We start from the raw sequence: 10,106 nt of genomic DNA on the forward strand, positions 1-10,106 counted from the left end.
ACCAAGATCCTGGGACAGGCTAGGCAGAGACAAGCACGAGAATTCCTGGAAGCATGGCACTCCACGAAGCATGCTATTATTAAACACATTGAACTCGACCCCATATACATTCCACTACGGAGGAAACCCGGAAGTGAGGCAATCCATCGCAACGGACCCCAGAGTTTAAAAACCAGGCGGGAAAACACACCGACGCTTCATCAGAGGCTGCACTGAGGATGTTACCAAGCATGGTAACAAAACGTCTGCGGAACAACAAACCAGCTCGCTGAGCCAACCAACCTCAACACCCACAACCCGAGCTACAGATCTACTCCAAAACTGTGGAGATCCTGGGAGTTATCATTGACCAGAAACTCAACTGGACTAACCACATTAACACAGTGGCTACAACAGCAGGCCAGAGCTAGGAATACTGCAGCAAGTAACTCACCTCCTGACTCCCCAAAGCCTGACCACAGGTACAAGTCAGGAATGTGATGGAATACTTCCCACTTGCCTGGATGAGTGCAGCCCCAACAACACTCAAGAAGCTTGACTCCATTCAGGACAAAGTAGCCTGCTTGACTGACACCACATCCACAAGCATCCAGTCCCTCCACCACTGACGCTCAGTAGCAGCAGTGTGTACTATCTACAAGGTGCACTGCAGAAATTTGCCAAAGATCCTCAGACAGCACCTTCCAAACCCATAACCACTTCCATCTAAAAGGACAAGGGCAGCAGATATATGGGAACACCATCACCTCCAAGTTCCTCTCCAAGCCACATACCATTCTGACGTGGAAATATATCACCGTTCCTTCACTGTTGCTGGGTCAAAATCCTGGAATTCCCTCCCTATAGTATTGTGGGTCAACCCACAGGAGGAGGACTGCAGCAGTTCAAGAAGGCAGCTCGCCACCACCTTCTCAAGGGGGCAACTAGGGATGGGCAAGAAATGCCGGGCCCAGCCAGCGATGCCCACATCCCACAAATGAAGAGAAAAATAAATCCAACCTGGCCAATTACTGCCCCATCAGTCTACTGTCAATCATCAGTAAAGTGATGGAAGGTGTCATCAACAGTGCTATCAAACAGCACCTGCTCAGAAATAACCTGCTCAGTGATGCCCAGCTTGTGTTCCGCCAGGGCCACTCAGCCCCTGATCTCATTACAGCCTTGGTTCAAACACAGATAAAAGAGCTAAATTCCAGAGGTGAGGCGAGAGTGACAGCCCTTGACATCAAGGCTGCATTCGTCAGAGTGTGGCATCAAGGAGCCCTAGCAAAACTGGAATCAATGATAATCAGGGGCAAACATGCCAGTGGGTGGAGTCTTCATGGCCTTCTGTGGGAGGTCAGTCATCTCAGCTCCAGGACATCCCTGCAGGAGTTCCTCAGGGTCATGTCCTAGACCCAACCATCTTCAGCTGCTTCATCAATGACCTTCCCGCCATCATAAGGTCAGAAGTGGGGATGTTCGCCAATGATTGCACAATGTTCAGCACCATTTGCAACCCCTCAGATACTGAAGCAGTCCATGATCAAATGCAACAAGATCTGGCCAATATCTAGGCTTGGGCTGACAAGTGGCAAGTAACATTCATGCCACACAAATGCCAGGCTATGATCATCGCCAATGAGAGACAATTTAACCAGTGCCCCTTGACTTTCAATGGTGTTACCATCACTCAAGCCACAACTATCAACATCTTTGGAGTTATCTTTGACCAGAAACTCAACTGGACTCACCATGTTAACAGAGTGGCTACAAGAGCAGGTCAGAAGCTAGGAATACTGCGGCAAGTAACTCACCTTCTGACTCCTCAAAGCCTGTCCCCATCTACAAGGCACAAGTCAGGAGTGTGATGGAATACTCCCCACTTGCAAGGATGAGTGCAGCCCCATTAACACAAGAAACCTGACACTATCAAGAACAAAGCAGCCCGCTTAATTGGCACCATGTCCACAAACATCCAGTCCCTCCACCATCGATGCTCAGTAGCAGCAGTGTGTACTATCTACAAGATGCACTGCAGAAACTCACCAAAGATCCTGAGACAGCACCTTCCAAACCCACTACTACTTCCATGTAGAAGGACAAGGGCATCAGATACATGAGAACACCTGCAAGTTCCCCTCCAAGCCACTCACCATCCTGACTTCGAAATATATTGCCGCTCCTCCACTATTGCTGGGTCAAAATTCTGGAACTACGCCCGCAAGGGTATTGTGGATGTATCCATAGCACATGGACTGCAGCAGTTCAAGGACGCAACTCATCACCACCTTTTCAAGGGCAGCTAGGAACGAGTAATAAATGCTGGGCCAGCCAGCGACGCCCACATCCCAAAAATGAATAAATTTTTAAAAATTCGGATCCATTATATCCCAACAGAGCTACATTGTCATGTCTTGCCTGTTTTTGAATGTGTGCATTTGGGATGAAGAGGCAATAGTTTCACTGCATGGTAGCTTAGCTAATTATCAGTTTCTTCATTTGTTTAAAAAATTAGTTGGTTATTCATAAATTAGCTACTTCGAGCATACTGAAGCAACCTGATGGCCACCACTTTAGTTCTAGGTAACAAGAACAAAGAGAAACAAATTGATTGTTGTAGTGATAACAGAGTACATTTATACTTTTGCTGCAGCTGTGGCAATAGTTAGGCTCAATTTCCAGCACGGTCCCTCGAGCACAGTCATTACACCTTAGTCCATACTCAGTCTGCCATTTTGGCCTGGAGTATCTATCAGCATACTGTAAAGCCTGGTCTGTTCTGCCATGAATATGTTCTGGGCTATTGATTAACAACCTGAGCATTCCAGTTCTTCATAGAAATAGATCTGTCTTTATAACACCGTTAACAATCTTTTTAAAGGCATTTAGACACATGCTTGAACAGGTAGGGAATAAAGGGATATGAACCATATGTAGGCTAATGGATTAAGTTTAGAATGGCATCATGGTCGGTGCAGACAAGGTGGGCCAAAGAACCCATTCCTGTGCTGTACTGTCCGATGTTCTATGTTTATGCACTGCATAGCAAAAGGCAGCATACAAGTACTAAAAAGGAAATCTGCCATCCTCACATGATCTGGCCTCTATGTGGCTCCAGATTCGCAGCAGTGCAGTTGACTCTTAACTACTCTCAGAAATCAGTTCGAGGGCAGTTAGGATTCAACAACAAGTGCTGGTCTCCAATGATGACCACATCACATGACAGAATTTCAATAAACTCACATAAAGGCCCCCAGCTGAAATTCTGAGGCGATGTCACCCTCAAATCAAGGGTCAGCTAATTGTGCTTTGTGTTTATTTTTAACGTTGCTCATAGTTTTCTCTCTTTTGTCGATTGGAACTTGGCCAGGGAATGTGGGAAGGTAACAGAGAAATTAGAGACAGATCCCAATTCAGGGATGGGATGGAAAGAAGCCTTAGTTTCCTGAACCTCAGACAGTTTCTGAAACTGGCCCATAATCGACCATTGAGTTGTCGATGTATTTCAGCTCCATCAATACCCAGCTACTATGAATAAATGAAAATATCAAAGCTCGAAATGGAGCTATTGGATAAGAAGCGCACACACACACATAGCCCTAGATCACTTTACATTGCATTTTTAATTAATGCATTCGTTTACCGAAAGACACCTGACTCAGAGTCGAAGGTCAGAGAGCAGCTGTGATGCTCATTCACCACAGCAGAGATTTCACATCAGCTCCTTCACACCCTCACTTTCCTCAGTCCACACCCTCGCCCTTACCCCTCACACCCTCATCCCCTGCACCCTTACCTGCCTCATCTTCACCCCCACACCCTTATCCACTTCACCCTATTTCACCCTCACTCCACACACTCACCCCCTCACTCAACATCCTCCCCCTCACTCTGCAGTCTCACCTACCTCACCCTCACCAATATCAAACAACCAAACACTAACTGGGATTGGGATTAGGATTAGGATTGACACTGGGATGAGTACAATTTTTTTTCTGAAACAGATTCATCTTGTATATGCAACCCATCTCTGGTGCACCAATCAGTCAGGAAGAATGTAGAACAGTACAGCACAGGAACAGGCTCTTTGGCCCACCGTGTCTGTGCTGACCATGATGCCATTTTAAACTAATCCCATCTACCTGCATGTGATCCATACTGCTCTATTCTCTGCCTGGTCATGTATCTGTCTAAATCTCTCCTAAATGTTACTATTGTATCTACTTCTACCACCTCCCCTGGCAGGGTGTTCCAGGCATCTACCACTCTCTATGTAAAAATCTTTCCTCATACAACTCCCTTAAATTTTTCCCCTCCCACCTTAAACCTCAGTTCCCTAGTATTTGACATTTCCACCCTGGGAAAAAGACTCTGACTGACAACCCGATCCATGCCTCTCATAATTTTATTTACTTCTATCAGGTCACTGACACTCTGGAGACAACAATCCAAGTTTAAACAATCTCTCCTTTAATCCAGGCAACATCCTGGTAAACCTCTTCTAGACCTTCTCCAAAGCCCCCACATCCTTCCTATGCTGTGGCAACTAGAACTGCACACAGTACTCCAAATGTGGCCTAATTAAAGTTTATTACAGCTGCGACATGACTTGCCAACCTTCATAGTCAATGTCACATCTGATGAAGGCAATCCCGCCTTATCCACTTGCATTGCCCATTTCTCTGCCGACATTTCCAGCTGATCCACATCCTGCCGCATCCTTTGATATCGTTCCTCATCATCTGCAGCTCCCTAATCTTTGTGTTGTCTGCAAACTTACTAATCAGACCACCTACATTTTCATCCAAGTGATTTATATGCACTACAAACAGTAGAGGTCCCAGCACTGATCCTTGAGGAACACCATTGGTCATAAACCTCCAGTCAGAAAAATACCCCTACACAATTAACCTCCATCTTCTAAGACAAGCCAATTTTGTGTCCAATTTACCAACTCACTGTGGATTCCATGTGACTTAATCTTCTGGATTAGCCTACCATGAGGGATCTTGTCAAATGCTTCAGTAAAATCCATGTGGACATCCACTGCCCTATCCTCATCAATCATCTTTGTCACTTCTTCAAAAAACCCAATCAAATTTGTGAGACAAGACCTCCCCTGCATAAAGCCATCCTGACTATTCCTAATAAGTCTATTCTTCTCCAAATGTGAGCATATCCTGTTCCTAAGAATTTTCTCCAATAATTTCTGATGTCAGGCTCACCAGACGATAATTTCTTGGATTATCCTTGCTGTTCTTAAACGAAGGAACAACATTGGCTATTCTCCAGTCTTTCTGGATCTTGCCTGTGACTAGGAAGGATACAAAGATCTCTGTCAAGGCCCCAGCAGTCTTCTCCCTTGCCTCCCTTAGCATTCTGGGATAGATCCCATCAGGCCCTTGGGAATTATCTGCCTTAATGTTTTTAAAGACACCCAACACCACTTCCTTCTTAATATTGATATGCCCTAGAAAATCAACAACCCCTCCCTAATCTTACCATCACCCATGTCCTTCTCCTTGGTGAATACTGATGCAAAGTATTTATTAAGAATCTCACCCACTTGCTCCAACTCTACCTATCCTTTGTCTTTGAGTGTACCTACTCTTCCCTAGCTATCCTTTTGGTCCAAATATATGTCCCCTTCTAGCCCTCCTAATTTGTTGTTTAAATTCTTTCCAACTTTCTTTCTATTCCTCAAGAGCCTTTTCTAATTTCAGTTACCAAAACCTTACATTTGCTTCCTTTTTCTTTTGACTAAACTTTCTTTAAAAGACTCCCATGTCAGATGCAGAAGTACCCTCAAACAGCCTCCCCCAATCTAATTTCTCCACTTTCTGCCTAATAACAGTGTAATTAGCCTTCTCCAAATTTAGCATTTTCACCTGAGGATCAGCTTTATCCTCATCCATTATTATCTTAAACCTTATGGAACTATGATCACTGCTCCCAAAATGCTCCCCCACTGAAACTTTGATCACCTGGCCAAGCTCATTCCCCAGCACAAGGTCTAATTTTGCCCACAAAAACAAAGTTGCTGGAAAAGCTCAGCGGGTCTAGCAGCATCTATGAAGGAAAAAACAGAGTTAATGTTTCGGGTCCGGTGACCCTTCCTCAGTTCTGTTAACTCTGTTTTTTCCCTTCACAGCTGCTTCCAGACCTGCTGAGCTTTTCCAGCAACTTTGTATCTCTGTTCCTTTATCTCCTGCGGGCTATTGGGAGGCATATTGTACAACCCCATTATAGTAATTGCATCTTTTTTATTCCTGAGGGATATTAAACAATCTGAAAGGTGCAATAACCAGTCAGGAAGGGACATTAACTGGGACACTCTTCAGTTGACTGATTTGGTTGTGGTATTTTAAATTGCCCTCATTGACCGGACTGGAAATGATAATGAGGTATTCCAGCCTCTGGCTGATTTTGCCGGAGTGAAGGTGGTATCAGTCAGCTGCCAAGCAGTGGTGTTGTCCCTGAGGAACCTTCATGGCATCTTTGCCAATCCCTGATCCCAGGTCAATCCAACAACACCTGGCAGTTACACCAGGAACCACTGGATGAAACTCCAGAGACCCAGCGATGGGGGTGTGGGGATGAAAAAGCACAACACAGTGAACAGCTAGCTAGCCAGCCAAAGTATTCACCCTGGACTGCGAGATGCTGCAGGCCTTTCTCCTTTGGAAGGTCTGAACAGAACAGGGCCCAGCACAGGCAGCTCTGATTGGCCTGCACACCTCTGACACACTCCGTTTGACCTTAAATGCATGGCAAACACCGAGGCAGCAAATTTAGATTAGGCCCGTGATTGGATTAGGATTAGGGTAAAGGTCATGCTCAGGGTCAGTGTAAAGGTCACATTCAAGGTAAAAGTAAGAGTTAGGGTAAGAATTGCCAAATAATCCTGTTCCCTGAAAATCATTTCTCAGTGAACTCATTCAATGATCCCAGTGAAATCCTGAGCACAGCAGGATCCCAAAGCAGTACTTACAAGCAGAGCATGATTACCATTTATTCCTCTTCCTCTACCTCCCTGCGCCCCAGCAAACTCCCGGTAATGGCAATTGGTGCAAGTCAGAATCAACCCTTCAACATTTGACCCACATTCCCGGGGCTGAAACTCCAGCTGACATTGAGGAGTCAGGCTTACTCAGACTGAATTCAAACGCAACCTCAAATGTGGTGATTTCTGATCTCTCCCGGTGCCATGGGCAAGTGAGTGCAGAAATATAGGGTAGATGAATGCATGACTGGAAGAATTGCACAGGAGGAGGCAGTTTAGATTCTTACCTTACCCTGATAATGACATCTCTGGTGCAAACTGGACAACTTACACTTGAACAGAACTGGGACTGAATTCCTCAGGGTGTGCATTGTTTGTGCTACTGAGGAGGGATTAAAAAATACACAGCTAGAATGTGAGAAACAGAAAGTAAAAACAGGGGACAGGAAATGCTTGGAAAGACAGAAAGCACGAAAATAGAGAAAAGTACATTAATAGGTAGAGTTGGAGTAAGGGAGAAGAAATGAAATCTATATCAGGGTTACATTGCACTATCTAGCAGAAAACACTGGGGACTTACCAAGTACGCTTGGCTAATACTGGGGATGGCAGAACTGTACTTTGAGGAGAGACTGGTTCGACTGGGCTTGAATTCTTTAAAGTTTTGAAGGATAAGAAGGGCTAGACAGACCAGATGTAAGAAGGATGTTTCCCCTGGAGTGGGGAGTCCAGAACCAGGAACAACGCAGTCTCAGGAAATGAGGATATTTAGGACTGAAGCAGTTTCAACTGAGGGACTCAAAAGAGCGATGCTTCCACTGAAATCAATGCGCAGGATTATGGGGTGCAGCAATTGGGACCAGTTCCTGGGCAGGTGGAACAAGGAATCAAGGACAAGAAGGCAGAAAAGAGAATAAGAAAAGTGGCAGAGAAATCCAGGATCAAACAGGGCCACAGCAAAAGATAAGTGGGAATCATAGAATTCCTACAGTGTGGAAACAGGTCCTTCAGCCCAACAACACCGACCCTCAGAGCATCCTTTTCAGACCCATCCCCCTATAACCCACTTAATCTACATATCCCTGAATACTCTGGGCAATTTAGCATGGCCAATCCACCCTAGCCTGCACATCTTTGGACTGTGGGAGAAAACTGGAGCACCCGGGGGAAACTCACGCAGACACAGGGAGAATGTGCAAACTCCACACAGACAGTCATCCGAGGGTGGAATCAAACCCGGGTCCCTGGTGTTGTAAGGCAGCAGTGCTAACCACTGAGCCACTGTGCTACCAGAATGGGACAAGTAATGTTAAAAAGACAAGTCAATAACGTGGATGAATTAAACATACAAATAGATGAAAGCTGGTATGATATAGTTGTGATTATGGAGACATGGCTGCAGTGTGACCAGGGATGGGAACTGAATGTCCTGGGGTGTTCACTTTTAAAAAGAACAGACAGAAAGGAGAAAGGGGCGGAGTTGCATTGCTGGTTAAAGGGGAAATTAATGCAACAATGAGGAAGGATAGTGGAATCTTTAAGGGTCGAGCTGAGGAATACCAAGAGGCAAAGAACATTTGTGGGGGTTGTATATTGACCCGCAAATTGTAGGCATGATGCTGGCAATGGAATTAAATAGGAAAACAGACACACACAATAAAGGAACATCTGTAATTATGGGTGACTTTGATCTGTATATAGTTTGGGTAAATCAAATTAGCAACAATATCGTAGAGGAGGAATTCCTACAGTGTATATTGAATAGTTTTCTGGGCCAATACATTAACGAACCAATTGGAGAACAGGCCAACTAGACAGGGGCAGGGGGGTAGGGTGTTACAATTGGGACAGATTTGGCATCAGTGGGACCTGTACAAGCTGGTCAGGTTGCAACTGAACCAGAATGGGTCCCAATGTCCTTGCTGGGAGGTTTGCCTGTACTGTTGGGTAGGTTTTAAACTGATTTGGCAGGGGGCTGGAGGGGGGCGCAAGAACAGAGTAGATTTAAAGTCAGGAGCAAGGTCCAAGCAGACGTCGAAGGAATGCCGGGACAGTCCGGTAGGAGAAGGATATGGTCAGGATAAGGCATATGGGAGGTCAGTAAAGCAAAGTTGTATCTACCTTAATCAAAGGCGCTTGACTGGTAAGGCAGATGAACTCAGAGCGTTGATCAGCACGTGGGAATATGATATTGCTGAAATCAACAAGAGATGGTTAAAGGAAGTACAGGACCGGCAGCTCAACATACCAGGGTATAGACGTTTCAGCTGCAATACGAGGGTATGTAAGAGAGGTGGGAGCATTGCATTATTGATAAAGGATACCATCATGGCAGTAATGAGGAAGGATGTCTTAGAAGGCTCTTCAAATGAGACCACCTGGGTAGAGCTAGAAATTTTAAAAAAGGCGATCACTTTGCTGGGATTATACTAAAGGCCTCCCAACAGTTAGAAGAGAAAGGAGCAGATATGTAGACAAAGCACAGAGAGGTGTGAGAGGTATAGGGTTATAGTTGTAGGGGACTTCAACTTGCCTAACATTAACTGGGATCACATTAGTGTGAAAGAATTTTTAAAGTGCTTCAGGACAGCTTTTTGAGTCCGACTAGAGATGGGGCCGTGCTAGACATAATCCAAGGGAATGAAATCAAATCAAGTGGTTGAAGTGTCAGTGGGTGAGCATTTTGGAGATTGTGATCATAACTCTGTAAGTTTCAAAGTCATTCTAGAAAGGGATAAGGATAGTGCAGAAGTTTAAACTAGGGGAAGGCCCCGAATTTTATTATTATTAGACAGGATCTGGAAAGTATAGACTTGGAGCACTTACTTGCAGATAAGTCTACAGTTGGAAAGTGGGAATCTTTTAAAAGCAGTATAGTGAGCGTTCAGGGCCAGCATGTTCCTTCAAGAATGCAGGACAAGGCCTGCAATGTCTGGGAAACCAAGATAGCAAGGGATATTAAGAATTTGATAAAGAAAAAGAACAAAGCATTAAAAACAGGGAAGGCCCTTCAAAAGTATAAAAAAGAAATTAGAGGACAAAGAGGGGCCATGAGATACCTTCAGCAGATAGGATCAAGGAAAACCCAAGGCTTTTTATAAGTATACAAGGAGTTAAAGCA

The sequence above is a fragment of the Rhincodon typus genome, chromosome 6, assembly GCF_021869965.1.
Source record: "Rhincodon typus isolate 14 chromosome 6, sRhiTyp1.1, whole genome shotgun sequence".
In the NCBI taxonomy this organism is placed as follows: domain Eukaryota; kingdom Metazoa; phylum Chordata; class Chondrichthyes; order Orectolobiformes; family Rhincodontidae; genus Rhincodon; species Rhincodon typus.